This window comes from Pan paniscus, chromosome 4 (assembly GCF_029289425.2).
Source record: "Pan paniscus chromosome 4, NHGRI_mPanPan1-v2.0_pri, whole genome shotgun sequence".
Taxonomy (NCBI): domain Eukaryota; kingdom Metazoa; phylum Chordata; class Mammalia; order Primates; family Hominidae; genus Pan; species Pan paniscus.
Window position 1 is genome coordinate 27518880 of NC_073253.2, and position 15194 is coordinate 27534073.

Consider the following 15194-nt stretch of genomic DNA (forward strand, 5'->3'; position numbering starts at 1 on the left):
TCAGCTTTTCCCTTTCTTCAGATTAAGATTTATTATCTGTACACCATCATCATTCATCATATTATAAATACATATTGGACACCTGGAAACATAGTAGTTGCTATGGCAAACCTCTTCATCTGAAGAGTAATACTTGACTATTACTTGGCTTGATAGAAAAAGAGGAAATAGATGGGTGAGGAAGTTTATATGAATCAAAAAGCATTTTATATTGGGAAATTGTATCTGTCTTTTGTTTAGTCGTGTACTAGCTAGCTTTCAGTTTCATCAGACTCAGATAAGGGTAGTGGCAAGCTCATAAAAGTTTAACAACCCTGATTTGTAGCATTTACCAATTTTTGTGATACTTCCACTACAGCCGATTTCAAGCTACCCATTTGATACCACTAAATGTGGATTTTGGAACAGATGCACAAAATCAGCTCTCATGAACTGGTCAGAGCTGGCTGCAGCACACCACAGGCTAGAACACAACTCTTAGAGAAAAGTGATCTTGTGTAACCTATCAAATGTAATTGTGCAAATTATATTATATGCGTAATAAATTTGTTTGACGGTTCTTTTTAAAAATTGGACATTTAAAACCTTAAACTTTTTATCTCAAACAAAGTATAAATTCCCTAACAATTCATAGTGAGAGATAAATACTATTATATGGATAAAATTAAATGCATTAATATTCCCCAACCCTATTATTGGCCTTTAATTTCCATATTATATCAAATATTTAATTAAGACATAAAACAAGTTAAAAAAAGAGAGAATTTCACTTTTTCTTACCATTTCTGTTTCCATTTTTACCCACAGCAATGCCTAAAAGTCACAGATAATTCACAATCTGAAAAATAAACATTTACAGACTCAATATAAAACAAATCTGCAAAAAGTCTTGAAATAATATTTAAAATAATTCACCTTCTTTGGTAGAAATTAGTATATTTGGTTCCCTTTTTGCATATTTATTTTGTGCAAGGATCTCACTCTGTTTTTGAGGGCCTATTATGTGCTAGGTGCTATTCAAGATACTGATAAACAGAAATGGACAAAACAATTATCTCTAACCTCATGGGCTTATGTTTAGGGGAAAGGGAAGAATAAAGAAGACAAGCAAAATACATAATATGATAAATAGGAATTATTGCTTAAGTGATAAAATAGGAGAGGGATATATTATGAACTTGAGAGTAAACTTTTAGGCAAATTGATAAAGAAATTGCCGCAATAGCAAAGAGGAATCACCCTAGGTCTTGACCTTTGCCTTGTCTTAGTCTATGAAGAACTCTACTAACCAACCCATGTACCCAAAACTAGTTCTGAAAAACAGCAAATTTCTAAAGCCCTTGAATAGGCATTTATTTAGTCTGAGACTACAGAAGAAAGAAAACACATCTAATGATGCATTTAAGAGATAGAGTCTGCAAAGGGACGTTGAATAATGAGACAGGAGAGAAGTTTCCTTTGTCTTTGCTGAGAAAGGCCCAGGGAGGAGAAGGTCAGCAGTAACAAAGGAGAGAAGAAAGCATATATTTTTCCTTGGGTCCTAATTTTTTGCAAATTTAAAAAATAAAAAGGTTACACATGTTGAAGATTTTATGTAAAGATTTTGGGATAATGAATTTAAATTAGTCTTGAAAGTTGGAATATATCACCACTAACTGTGAGGCACATTATTTATTTTCTGATTAATGAAAAATCCCAAATATTGTGAGTGAAACTATTATAGAGAATCTGTAATAGGAAGAATATGAGTACATGTAAAATAAAGAAATGGGTGAAAACTTCTTGATGATATTTTGGTGAGATGTAATGTACAACGTCTCCAAACCTACTACTTATATTGAAAAAGTCATTAAATTAAAAGTTATTAAATGTATGAAATTTTACCCAATTCCAACTATGTAGCATACCATGAACATGCAAAATACATATGTTTCAATGGCTATGAGTTTTGTCTTTTAGTTTAGAATGCAAGAACTTTGACATTACCTCTGCAGTATGGTAAACGCTGAGATAGGAGGGAGGCAGAGATTTGGCCAGATTCAGAACAGAGCAAGGAAATGGATTTGATCTTGGTGATTTAGAGTGTGGGAACTCATGTCAACTTTAGGATATGCACTTGGGTGAATTTTACTTAAATAAAGGGAAAATTAGCAAATGAATGTTTCAGAAAGAGTTAAAGCTTGTCTCATATGCTATCTATGGAGTGGGAGAATCCAATTTGATAACATTTGAAAGGGAAAATTGTACCCAAAAATTACAAAGAGGTTTTGCTCCCCAAAAAGGGTTGTTTGGCAAAGTGCCTGCTTTCACATTAGATTCCACTTATGATGTTTTCATTATACAATTTATGTTTCCGCTTTTTTTTTAATTTCCCAAGTTTAACTTAAAAGTATTTCTACAGAATTATTTATATTTTATCTCATTCTCACTATGGTAGTTCCTAAAATAAAATACACAAATACTTATTGGTTATTGGTTTTGCTGCTTTTTAATGCTGTGGAATCCTGTATACTGTGTATATAGTAATAGGGAAATTAAAAATTCCATAAGAGGAAAAAAATTAAGACACATAAAAATATTGGAAGATATATTGATAATATTTTTTAATTATTAATTTTAGATTTTTATGATAAAACATACCAACTACCATTAAATGGTATGCCCCTCTCTATTGGCTTAAGTATCATCAAGCACATACCTCTTTACAGAAAAGAGAAAAACTGGGATAATCACTAAGATTCCAAATTCTGTCAAACCAAAAACTTGCTGTAATTTCTCCTTATGACACTGATCTCAGACATTTATTCTCAGTAAAATAAGTGAAGAAATTAGTAGCCGTCTAATTGGTGAAACTCTTGGGGTAGTTGTATAAAGTTCATTACTGTTCAGACATTTAATAAGCAAATGTCCTCTCAGCAACTCCAAATGGCTGCAGTTCCTATTGAATACAATTCTCTTTTCAAGCCATTGATGTGAAATGATTCTATTGACACTAACTTTTGAAGAAAACCTTTAGTTGAAGGGAGCTATGTCCAACATTTATCTCTATTGGTGGAATTTTTTCATTTTATATATTCGTCTTTTATTTTTTATGTGAGAAGGAAAAAACAAAGTCAGATCAAACACATCTATGGAACAAAGCACGAGGGTTCACACTAATGTGCAGGGATGAGAAGACTTTGCTCTAATTTGCTCTCAAAAGCCCTGATGCATTTTCCCATACCCCATACACAGGCATGACAGTGGATACCTCAGCCACTTTTGCACATGCCTAAGAAATGTGTTTCACACTTAAATTGCAGTTTCCACACTTTTCTGAACATATCTCTTAAACTTTTTTTTGTCTTCCTTTCCTTTTTTTGAAAAGAAATAGAAGGTAAGTTTCGAAATGAGCATTAGTGGAATAACTTGTTAGATTTGGAGATGGAGCAGTACTTTTCATTCTTCCAGGCATGTATTTGAAAAGAATTTGCACCTAAATTGCCTTGACTGACTGTTTTTATTCCAAGTTAAGTCATGATACCAGTTGAGTAAAGACACCCAGAAAACCCTTCTGGGCATTGCAAGGTTTCTCTTCCCTTTGGCGTTTGAAGTCAATGCTGACAACACATCTACTGTCCACTGGTCCTTTAATCAGTGTCCAGCCTATCCGACGAGAATAGCCCCAGGATGGAGCCCCAGACCAGGCCATGGGCAGCACCCTTTTGTCCCTCTCACATGGATGGGACATGATTCCACAGGATTAGCCAACAATTATATGCTCTGAACTGATCAATTCAGTCAATTTACTGTGCAAAGTAAATTGATCCTTCAGAACAAAGGATTCTGTCAGCAGGGAGCTACCTGAGAAAGCAGCATGCCTGTGTAAACAGTTCTGTCCTTGTCCCAGTGTGGAGTGGCCCTGCGCCATATGGTGCCACTATGAACTTATTAGCTGACGGATTAACTGATCTCTGCATTTGGGATCCCCAGTTTCCAGCTGTGAGAATGATTGATGGGCTAACTACTGCTCCAGTCTTGGAAGTTATTTCCTCCATTTAACAGAGTCAAGAAGACAGAAAATTGCCCCCTTTGTAAATGCTAATCTCACCACTCCTTCGAACACCCAACATAGCAATTTATTCAAGGCAAAGTCTTAAAATTGGTATAGTGCACATCAAATGCATACTAATTAGCAATTTCTTTTGAAGGCTCCATCACTTATTAAGGGTCTCCTTTTCCATATGTTCATCATGCCCCACTTCACCCTTTAATTACAAAACAGCACTTTCAACTAATTGTGAGAAGGTATATTGTGCCCGGAATCTGTATTAAACTCTACACCTTCTGATGCCTAATTTAGGATCACATCGAAGGCAGACAGATAAGCAGGCAAAAAAGCTTACAATTGTCATCTGCAATTTTAAGCATATTTGGGTGTTGTTCAGAAAGAACATTTTATCTAAGATGCCAGCTATGATATTCATCACTGGGCATTACCACAAACCCTGAGTAGAAAGAAGGGGATTGATTCCAGATTAATAAATGGAATCTTTCCTTCTTCGAGGGAAACCCACATAAACTCGACAGATACATGATAATATTATTTGTAACTTTGTAATTACTTCACCTATATGTAAAAGGACCACACAGGTTTAAAAGGTTAACAGTCTGTTATTTAAATATGTATATGATAGTTGCACCATAGAAAGGGGAATTTTGCAAAAATACACCTGAATAACACTTAAAATAAACTCCTCTTGGGAAATGTTGATGTTTTCCTTCATTAAATAAAACCCAGAGCCTTTAAGCCAGCTAGATAACTCTAACCTTGATCCCAAGTATATGTCTGTCATTTATTATCCTCACTAGAATGTTTTATGATAAAGACCTAGTCAGCTCCTTTCTCTGGCCCTCTTTTTCTACAGAATTTTCTAGACAATCTAGTGATACTTCCTTGTTGATGTTGGTTCCCAGAGATAGAACTGGTGGGAGTTTATGGTTCAGGTATATGTAGGCTACCTGGAGACAGACCCAAAGAAACCTTTGGATTTGGGGTGGAGAAAGGTGAGGTAAGGGATTCGCACTGTAAAAGCAGTTCATTTTTCACAAATCTTTAGTGAACCTGACTTCATCAGATAACAGTAGAACCCTGTAAATAAGCCAAGGAGCCAGACCAATCAATCTATCTTTAAATTAGGACCACTTTGAGGTAGGCTTTGAAACCATTCCTATATTCACAGTTGATGTATGGCAGAAATGGGAAAACCATGAATGGCAAAATATGTATAGACTGTTTTTTTTTTATTTGTTTTTTGTTTTTTTCTAGAAATTAACTTCAAAGATTCTTGAGCAGACCCTTGGTTGTTTGCTGTCTTCAGCCAAATGTCTTTGTTGAAACCAAAATTGCATCTTTTTATGATGGTTATTCAACTTTAATTTCCAAACTCTCTGATTCAGAATCAGTTTCCTTCAGACTATGGTTTGGTGGATTCAAGTCAAGGTTTATTCAGGGTTTTAATCCTCCTTTTAGCCATGTGTCTTTGGCCAGATTTTGATCTTTTTGAATCCCAGCTTCCTCATCTGAGATCATGAAGGGAATTATATCTCACCTCAAAGGTTTGGCTTATATCTGGTGTGGTGATAGGTGAGTATGCTAGTTTAGCATGGAACAGAGTTAGAAGCTAAGACTTTCCTTTGCTTCTCCTTCCTTTCATTTACTAACCACTTTGGCAACTTCAGTTTATCAGTTCAGTATCACACTTACCATTTAGGTTTCTTCTGTAGAGAAATAACTTGAGTTTTTCTCTTCCCTAAAGAGAGCAGAAAGAAACTGTCATTAAAATAGAGGGAAAATAAAAAATATCATATTATCTTCTTTCAAGCAATATAACGTATACCAAATATTAATGTAGTGTGTGTGTGTGGCGGGGGGGGGGGCGGTCAATCATTTATTTTTAAATCACTTTCTGAAATTTGCTCTTTCTTTCTCTCTCTTTCTTTCTTTCTTTTTTTGAAAGAGTCTCAATCTGTCACCCAGGCTGGAGTGCAATGGCGTGATCACAGCTCACTGCAACCTCTGCCACCTAGGTTCAAGAGATTCTCATGCCTCAGCCTCCCAAGTAGCTGGGATTACAGGTGTGCACCACCACACCCAGCTAATTTTTGTATTTTTAGTAGAGACGGGGTTTCACCATGTTGGTCAGGCTAATCTTGAACCTCTGACCTCAGGTGATCCACCCACCTCAGCCTCCCAGAGTGCTGGGATTACAGGTGTGAGCCACTGCACCTGGCCTTGTTGCTCTTTCTTTAATAAACAGTTGAATTTTAATATTGAAATGTGATATATGCAAAGAGAACAACTTATGTGAATACTGGAATTAGAGGATGATCACCATATTTATGAAAAACTGGTGCAAAGGAAAGTTGAGGAAGTCATCTGTATAAACCTGGCAAATAATTGTTAGGTAAGAATGATTTTAGCATTTTTTTGTGTTTTATGAGTCCAACATTCTTAGCAAGTTTATACTGAATTGAATTGTAGGCAGCCAAATAGAACTCTCCAAATATCCTCAAACACACTAGACAGTCACTTTATTTTGACTTTGAAAATCTGACCATAATAAATGTTTTTATTTATAGAAATCTTCACAATATTTTAATAGTTAGGTTAGATATACTTTGTTGGGATATCAAGATGGTAAGCCACAATTTGTTCTTTGAAAGAAAATATGCAAATCCTGTTTCTAATTATTCATGCTAATTAGGAGGTTTACTTGAAAAAAGTGTGTGACAGATAAATGATTCACATTTGGTTGAAGAATAGAGTCTATTACTTTTTCATCAGATTTATCATTTCCTTTACCTTCCCCACCTTCATTCAGGCAATTCTTTTAGAAAAATGTCAGCAAGCTTAATTTCCACCTCTGTATCAGATTATTCTAGAATTATCACGTGTTTAGTAGTGATAAAGGTGCCACAATATTTCAAAAAGTTTTTCCTTATTTCCTGTTTATTTTTTTCCCCGTAGGAGAAACTATGAATTATATATCATTCAGGTTAAAGAACTTCCACCTCTAAGTGTCAGGGGAATTTTGCCTTTGAAAAACCTCTCCTTTCATCCTAACCAGTTTTTGGACTCCAAGTGACATGAGGTTAAAGAGCCTCTTTTATACATCTGTACATATCTGGTCTTTTAAAAAGAGTAAGTACTCAATGAATGTGGTTGAATGAAAGAGATAGTCATGGTCTATGAGAAGCATGGCTATTTGCTATCACATAGGATAAGAGTACCAAAGAACATTTGCAATATATACCAGTCTTGTACAGTATTCTGAGCTTTATTTAATGAGTTTTAAAATTGTGACTTTTAGAGAGCAGAGTCCACCTCCAGTCACCTTCTCTCACTCTCTCCAAATATCTACTTCACAAAGATTGAGTATAGATGATCACTGATTCTATACGGGCTACTTCACATAATTTTGATCTGATCCTTTTTCACTACCCTTATTTGTGTGTATGTGTGCATAAATACCAAGAGTGTGGTGGGTGGGTAGGTAAGTAGGTGAGAAATCTCTCCCTCCAAAGATTAACTGAATTTTTTATTTGGGGAATTTTTAGTGAATATGTGTCAATTCATTTGATATTATAGAATGCAACAAATGTTTTCAGATTAGCTTGATTTTCATCTTTTGAGTTCTCAAAAGCTACACTTCACATTTCCTGACAGTTATATTTGGAACCAGAATTTACTCCTTAGTTTCACGTAATTTTTTCAGTTTTTGTACTTTTAAATTTTATAGTTCAAGGATTGTTGCTGAGTGTTGTTTGCCTTCATGAGACTAATAATATTCCCGTGTTTAAAGGGGTATATTTTAAGTGATACATATATTCACAGCATAAAAATGTAGCATACCTAAGTCAACACCAGAGGATTTTCCAGTTTTAAAAATCTTCGCAAGTTTACAAACTAAAGTTTTCTTGAAAGAAGAAAATCACTTTGACTATTACTTTGTACTTCTTAAAAAAAATCAGTCACACAAAGGAAGGCAGGCAATGGCCACAGAACAATCAAGTGATTACCTCATTATGTCATCATTTGGATAATACATGAATATACAACAAACAGTTGACCAACTGTATAGTTCCTTCTCAGCCACAAATGTATAAATTCCTTACAAAGCAAGATCAGCAGTACTGTGATAGTGACATTGCTTTCATAATAGAAAATAAATAGTTCTTAAGAATAACCAGATCAGAAATGTGCCTCAAGTACATTACCAATGAAAAAGATTACATAAGCAATGAAACATATATGAGATTCCAGTATTTTCAATTTGGTGGGAATTTTTGAAATTTACTCCTAAAATTTCTAGAAATGAATGCAAAGTTGCCCAAGGAAATGATTAATAATATGAGAATTATATTGGGAACTATTCCTGTTTTGGAAAATAAATCATAACCAGCATTTCTTACTGTATTTAGAAGTGTTTTTGTCTTCTTTTTTGAAAGGGCCTTACACTTCCTATCTCCTTTCAAATATTTGTTATGACAGTGTTCCTCATTCAAATGAATAGAGATACTTTTCATTCATTTGGATCAAAACCAGTATTGAAACATTTTTAGACTAACTCTTTTGCACACTTCTTTTAGACTAGAGATTGAGGAAAGAAACATGAAAATTGTACACCTTTATTTTTTATTCATTACTGTCTTGAAAGACTTAAAATGTTCTTTTTTTTTTCATAATGGCAGCTGGATGAACAGCTCATATGCTGAGTTAAAATCTGAATCAACATGAAATGACTGAAATTCTAAGCCTAAAAAAATTACTGTTTATAATGGAAACTCAAGCATAATAGTCCATGATGGAAATTCAGTCACCATAGTCAGGTGGATGGTGATGCTGCAATAAGGAAATGTAATTAAGTTGTCTATATCAGGAAGAGAGTTGACTAATCATTCATGGGGAGCCTTATTGCTATCATTTTTTAAATTAATTTTTTTCTTAATTATCCTTAGGTATTTCATTTTCAGCTACAACTTAATGCAGATAAAACCTACTTCTGATTTCTCTTAATTACTAATGCTGCAAAGATGCATCTTTTCCAAGCTCGCTTACAACCAACTTTCAAATCAATTAAGGCATCTCAAAAGCATTTCTAAAATACCAGATGCTCTGTCAGCTGCACAGAACAATGTGTTAATAATTATATTTCTCTTTCTTACAGCAGATCAAAGCCAGAGATGAGGTGACATACACCTAAGATATTCAAACTCCAGCTTGAAGGTCAATTGGATCTGCCGACATATGTTGCTGATTTTGTAACATGAAAGCCAGCTAAGAAAAACAGATCAGTGAAATGCATATTCTTCGTATTCTTAATTTCAGCCCTATCCAAATGTTTACAGAATAGTTTGAAGAGATTTGCAGTTTCTTGTTATCAGTCTTATTAAGCCTTGGCAAACCTTTAATAACAAGTCTATCAACAACCCACCAGGGATTTGATTTTAGTCTTAGAGTGCCTGAATTTTTACGCTATTGAACAATTTTTAATTGGAAGCACCAGGACTTTTTCTGATCAGTTGTCCACGTTGCCTCATGAATGGGTGGCATTCATGCTCAGCTTGAAAAGGCAATGGCAGCTGGGGAAAAAATAAGGCTTTGTGTAAGCCGAGAAGAGGGCAGGCAGGCAGGCAAACAGCAAGATTCCCCTAGAAGTAGCTTTAGTGTGGGTGTTTTAGGCCACACAGAAAAAAGTAAACTAGAATAATCACCACCTTGCACTTGTTTTATGTTTCCATGGTTTAACTTAAAACACTGGCACAAGGAGACAACTACCATTCTAAAGTCAGAACCTCAGTTAAACTAGAATTGTGGGTCAGATCCATGTCTGTCAACTACATAGGACACTTGGAAGTGCAATTTAGAAAGAGAGAATATAGTAGCAGTTTCCCCGCTAGTAAATCCTACACACCCGTGCCAGGTTAATTTTATCATGGTTATTAGAATGTCAAAACCTTCAAGGATTTCCATCTGCTCTTAGAGTAAAATACCAACTTCTACATTTGTGTTTCAAAGCTCTCTCTAAAATAACCAATCCTACACATCCAGTTCTTCATGAGAGTCAGGGCTCTGAAGCCAGATTATCTGGGCTCAAATTCCACCTCCATCATTTACCAAGTTGTATCACCTTGCACAAGTCACTTAACCTCTGTGTGCCTTTGTCTTCTCCTTGTAAAATGCAGATTAAAATATTGCCTCTATTACGTGGTTGTTATAGAAGATTAACTAAGTTAATATGTGAATGTTCTTAAACTGGCCTAAAACTTAGTGAGAATAAGCACATATAAATGCTTGAGTAAGGCATGTCCCACTGTACTACAGTGCATTATGTTCCTTCCTTTCTCTCTCTACTCATGGTTTTCTGTCTACTTAAAATTCTTTGCAAAGTTAGAAATGGAAGTAGTCAGAAACCAGAAAGCTAGCCAGAATGAAAATCACTGAAGCAGAAAGACTAGATTGTCCTTCCAGAAGAAGGCTCTGTTCAGAATTCTCCCAGAACTTTCCAGCCTCTATACATTTGCTTATTTAGTTCTCCTTTTCTGGTATGCCTTTCCTTCTTCTATCTATTCAAAACCTACTCAGTCTTTCAAAATCAAGATGGAATTCTCTGTGATGCCTTTCTCAAATGCTTTGGACTTACAGTTCATGTTTTCATGAACTGTATCTCCTATTGATCTGCCATTTTTTGGTCCTTAATTATATACCAATTTGTGTTGCAAATTAATATTTGCTTTCATATTAGTCTTATTTCCCCCAAATAGATGGTTAGCTTATCAAGCACAAGAGCAGAGATTTATCTTATATCTCGTGTGGAGCTGAGCTTAAAGTAAGTGTTCAATAAATTCTATTGAATAGACTTTAATAAATTCAATTAATGTCCTCTCCTTCAATCCTGTCTGCAATAGTCACAGTAACTAAAAATAAGAGGTTTAAGAAAAGATCAATAAAAGGCTGAAAATATCATGAATAAGAAACTAAAACTAACTACCAAAGCCAAGGTAGATTCTGATGGGCTGAAGCTGAAGAAAAAAATGGTTCTTCCTCTAAAATATTTTACAATTTGTTTCACATATTTAAAATATATTTGAAAGTGAGGAAACTGGACACAAATAATTTCACAATGAATTAAGTCAGAACTAGTGCTCAAACCTCTATCTTCTGGCACTAATCTGTCTTAACTCATTGTGGGATTCTGTGTGTCCAGTGCACCTATATCTACCACACTGTGGATTACGGTGAAAAAAACAAAAGGATTATCTAGAGTAGTTAAGTCTCTAGATTTGTTCATCTAGTTGGAGTTAAAAATTTCATTGGCAAGTAGATTGTTCACCAATTTCTGTAAGTAATGGCTATTAAAAAATTCTTTTCCCATTGGAAACTCAGCATTTTAGACATGTGGTAGGCTCTTAGTCTTTGTTAAACAACAGTGATGTTATTTCTTCAATTTTGATACTTGGTGTGTACTCTTATTTCCTGGCTGTTCATAGTTTATGCCAATTATGCCAAATTTTTATCAACTTTATCCAAATTTTATTTGTTGTCCAATATTTGTTTGACTAACTTGCCAATTTCTCAGTGCATATTTATCCAAGAGGAACTGAAGTATTGTCAGTATAGTTTTGATACCAGCAAGGTTATATAATAAAAAACTAACCTTTAGTGACTATATTTGTATATTTAATATTAAGTATAGATCACATGCGGCTGCTTGACTTCTGATGTAACTCTATGTGTTTTGAAATAGATCTGAGGCTCCTTACAGGAATAGACAATGGTCTCTTCAGTTGAATTTTTGCTGACTTTTCTCAATATGTGAAAATCTCTTAATTTTCCTGACTCTACCCTATCTAGTTCTCCTCTTGTGTCTTCCTTCACTCCTTTAATAAATCTTAGTTCTCAGTCCTCCACTGTATTTTCTATATAATGCCTTAGATTTCATCTCAGTCACTGTAGTGCTTTCACTATTTCTGCATAGATGATGCTATAATATTTACTTCAGCCTTCAAAATTCTAACCAGCTCTTCTCTAAAACCCTACTAGACATTTCTTCTTGGGCAACCTACCTATACCTCAAGTTGGATGTATTTTTAACTGAATTCATCATGTCTCTGAAATTGTCTCTGTCTCTTAATTTTCTTAACACTATTCCTGCCGTTCATTAGGAAGTTCAGTCTCCTTTGACTCCTCTCCTTTCCTGACTGCATATTCATTTGGTCCTATAGTATTGTCTGTTTGATCATCTTGATATCTGCAAAGTCCATTTTTCCTTCTGGCACTTCCTTTTCCATCTCTTCAACTGGACTGGCACTGTAGTTCAATACCCAGAAATACACATAATAATTACTTGTTGAATTAATAAATGAATGACTTTCCTATCTCAATTTCTTTGTGCCTTCAGTATATTCCAGATTAATTATTTCTCTGTAGCCCCAGCTACCGGGAGGCTGAGGCAGGAGAATGGCATGAACCCGGGAGGCGGAGCTTGCAGTGAGCCGAGATCGCGCCACTGCACTCCAGCCTGGGCGACAGAGTGAGACTCCATCTAAAAAAAAATAAAAATAAAAAATAAAAAGACATATTCATCCTGTTACTTATACTGGAAAGCCTTTCCGAGCTTTCACTCTTCTGTAATAGTGCTTCCCTTTCCTCACTTTGCATTAGTACCACCTGGAGAGATTGTAGAGAATCCTGTGCCCAAGCCTCATCTAGACATAGGAAGTAGACTCTCTGGACACAGGACCCAGACATTCAGGGGTGATATCCAAAGAATTTTACCAGTGATATGACAAAAACACCAATCAAAACTGCTTTCCTGACCGATCAGCATGGACTATGGCTGCAAAAACCAGAATGGTCCTAAACACTATCTAATTATCAGCCCTGCCAATACTCATGTTTATTAAGATCTCAAAAAGGTAATTCTAATGAACCACTGATTACAAAATACACTCATATTTCTGACCCTGGCAATCAAGACTCTTTATAATAAGGCCTAAATTTCCCTTTAGAACATTATTGCCTCTAGCCTTTATATGAAATCTCTGCTCTAATCATTTTATATCCACTAACTATGCCTTGCTCATTGCCATTTCCTAGCTTTTACTTACAGAGTAGGTGTTCTATGACAGGGTAAACTTTGCTTTACTTCATTTTAATGGAAAATAGAGGTAATGTAAAGTAGAACATTAATGCACTCAACCAATCAAACAGTAATTTACAGTGTTTGTGAACTTTTTAGGATGTGTATGTTTGCTTACCAAGAATGGCACTGAATTACAACGAATGATGAAAAGTTATAATCATGGAATAGAGGGGAGCAGAGACGAAATGTTCAAGCCTTGGCTATGGAGGAAAAAAATTACTGATGGAAAGAGAATGGCCATGTATGTCTACTAAACATCACACTCTTGATCTTTTAAAAAGGAATTGTTTTGTGAATTTCTAACTTGTCTTTTATGAAGTTATGGTTCATTCTTTTAAATAATGTGAGGAAATGTTGACCAAAAATGACTGAAGTGTGTTGAAAAAAGAATAATCTCCAAAAATAATGGAAAGTAATTCTGTTGTTGCTACTTCACGGAGCTCTTTCCTTACATTGTGTTTTTAGTGTCCTTGGCTACTTCTTAGATCCAACGTGTACAACAAAATGCTAAAATGTAAAGAGCATAATTTAGGGATCAATAAAATTTTATCTGATAGATGCCTCACTCACAAGAAGACTCAGATGACACATAAAGGGCACTGATGTAGGAATAACTAATCACTGTCAACTGTACTCATGGGAAAAATCAGCATAACTCCCATGTTCAAGTAAGAAGAAAATTTTAAGTCATTGAGTTATATCACATCTAGTTCCAGAAGCCTGTTTTGGGTTATTTGTGCCCTGGGAATTCCTGCAAATTCAGAGACCAATTCTAGGATAAGATGATTGAACTAGTCTGTTCTTAACTGCTTTAAAGAACTACTTGAGACTGGGTAATTTATGAAGAAAAGAGGTTTACTTGACTCACAGTTCTGCAGACTGGAAAGGAGGCATGACTGGAAGGCCTCAGAAAACTTACAATCATAGTGGAAGGACAAAGGGGAAGCAAGCATGTCTTCATGTAGTAGCAGGAGAGAGAGAGAGAGAGAGAGAAAGAGTGAAGGGAGAAGTGTTACACACTTTTAAACAATCAGATCTTGTGAGAGCTCACCCATTATGAGAATAACTGCAAGGGGAAAATCCACTTCCCATGATCTAATCACCTCCCACCAGGCCGCACCTCCAACACTCACAATTCAACATGAGATTTGGGTGGGGATACAATGATTTTATAGTGTTTTGTACCAACCTGGAGTGGAGTTTTTAATTAACTCCTAAGAGAATGTTTGATTAACTTTTTTTTTTTTTTTTTTGAGATGGAGTTTCATTCTTGTTGCCCAGGCTAGAGTGCAATGGCACGATCTTGGCTCATTGCAAACTCCACCTGCCAGGTTCAAGTGATTCTCCTGCTTCAGCCTCCTCAGTAGTTGGGATTACAGGTGCCTGTGACCATGCCCAGCTAATTTTTCTTTTTTTTTGTATTTTTAGTAGAGACAGGGTTTAACCATGCTGGCCAGGCTGGTCTCGAACTCCTGACCTCAGGTGATCCACCCACCTCGGCCTCCCAAAGTGCTGGGATTGATTAACTCTTGTAAGTGAAGTACTCGGAGACAACTATTTGGCTCCAGCGTGCTCTTTTAAGCTCTTCCCTTTCATATTGCATCCACAGCCTTTTGATAGTCAATTGCATTTATGAAGTTATTCCAAAATTTTGGAGCTCAGCCAAATAATTTCCAAAAGCACAGAGCTGCAATTGGCAATATGGTAGGCAAGATAATAGTCCTCTACAAAGATAACCATACCCTGATCCTTATAATCTGTGAATCTGTTAAGATACATGGCAAAAAGAACTTTGCACGTGCAATTAAATTAAGGACTTTGGGGTGGGAGGATTACTTTGGAGTATCTGGGTGGAACTAATCTAATTACACAAATCCTTAAAAGCAGAGAACCTTTCCTGCCTGTGTTTAGAGACCATGTGATGATGAAAGGAGAGTGAGAGAGATTCTACATTGCTGGCTTCAAAAATGGAGGAAGGCCAATGCCCAGAAGAGTTTTCCCTAGGTT

The 15194-nt window shown here is 35.6% G+C and overlaps 1 long non-coding RNA gene across 2 annotated transcripts in view; it reads left to right on the forward strand.

Annotated features, from left to right (window-relative positions):
- Window positions 1-13743, forward strand: part of LOC129397751 (uncharacterized) — a 281104-nt gene extending 267361 nt beyond the window's left edge. For both annotated transcript variants that reach the window (XR_010112186.1, XR_008625346.2), the window contains one exon: window positions 9210-13743. This is a non-coding gene — a long non-coding RNA (uncharacterized LOC129397751). The remainder of the gene's footprint in view (window positions 1-9209) is intronic.
- Window positions 13744-15194: the final 1451 nt, after the last annotated feature.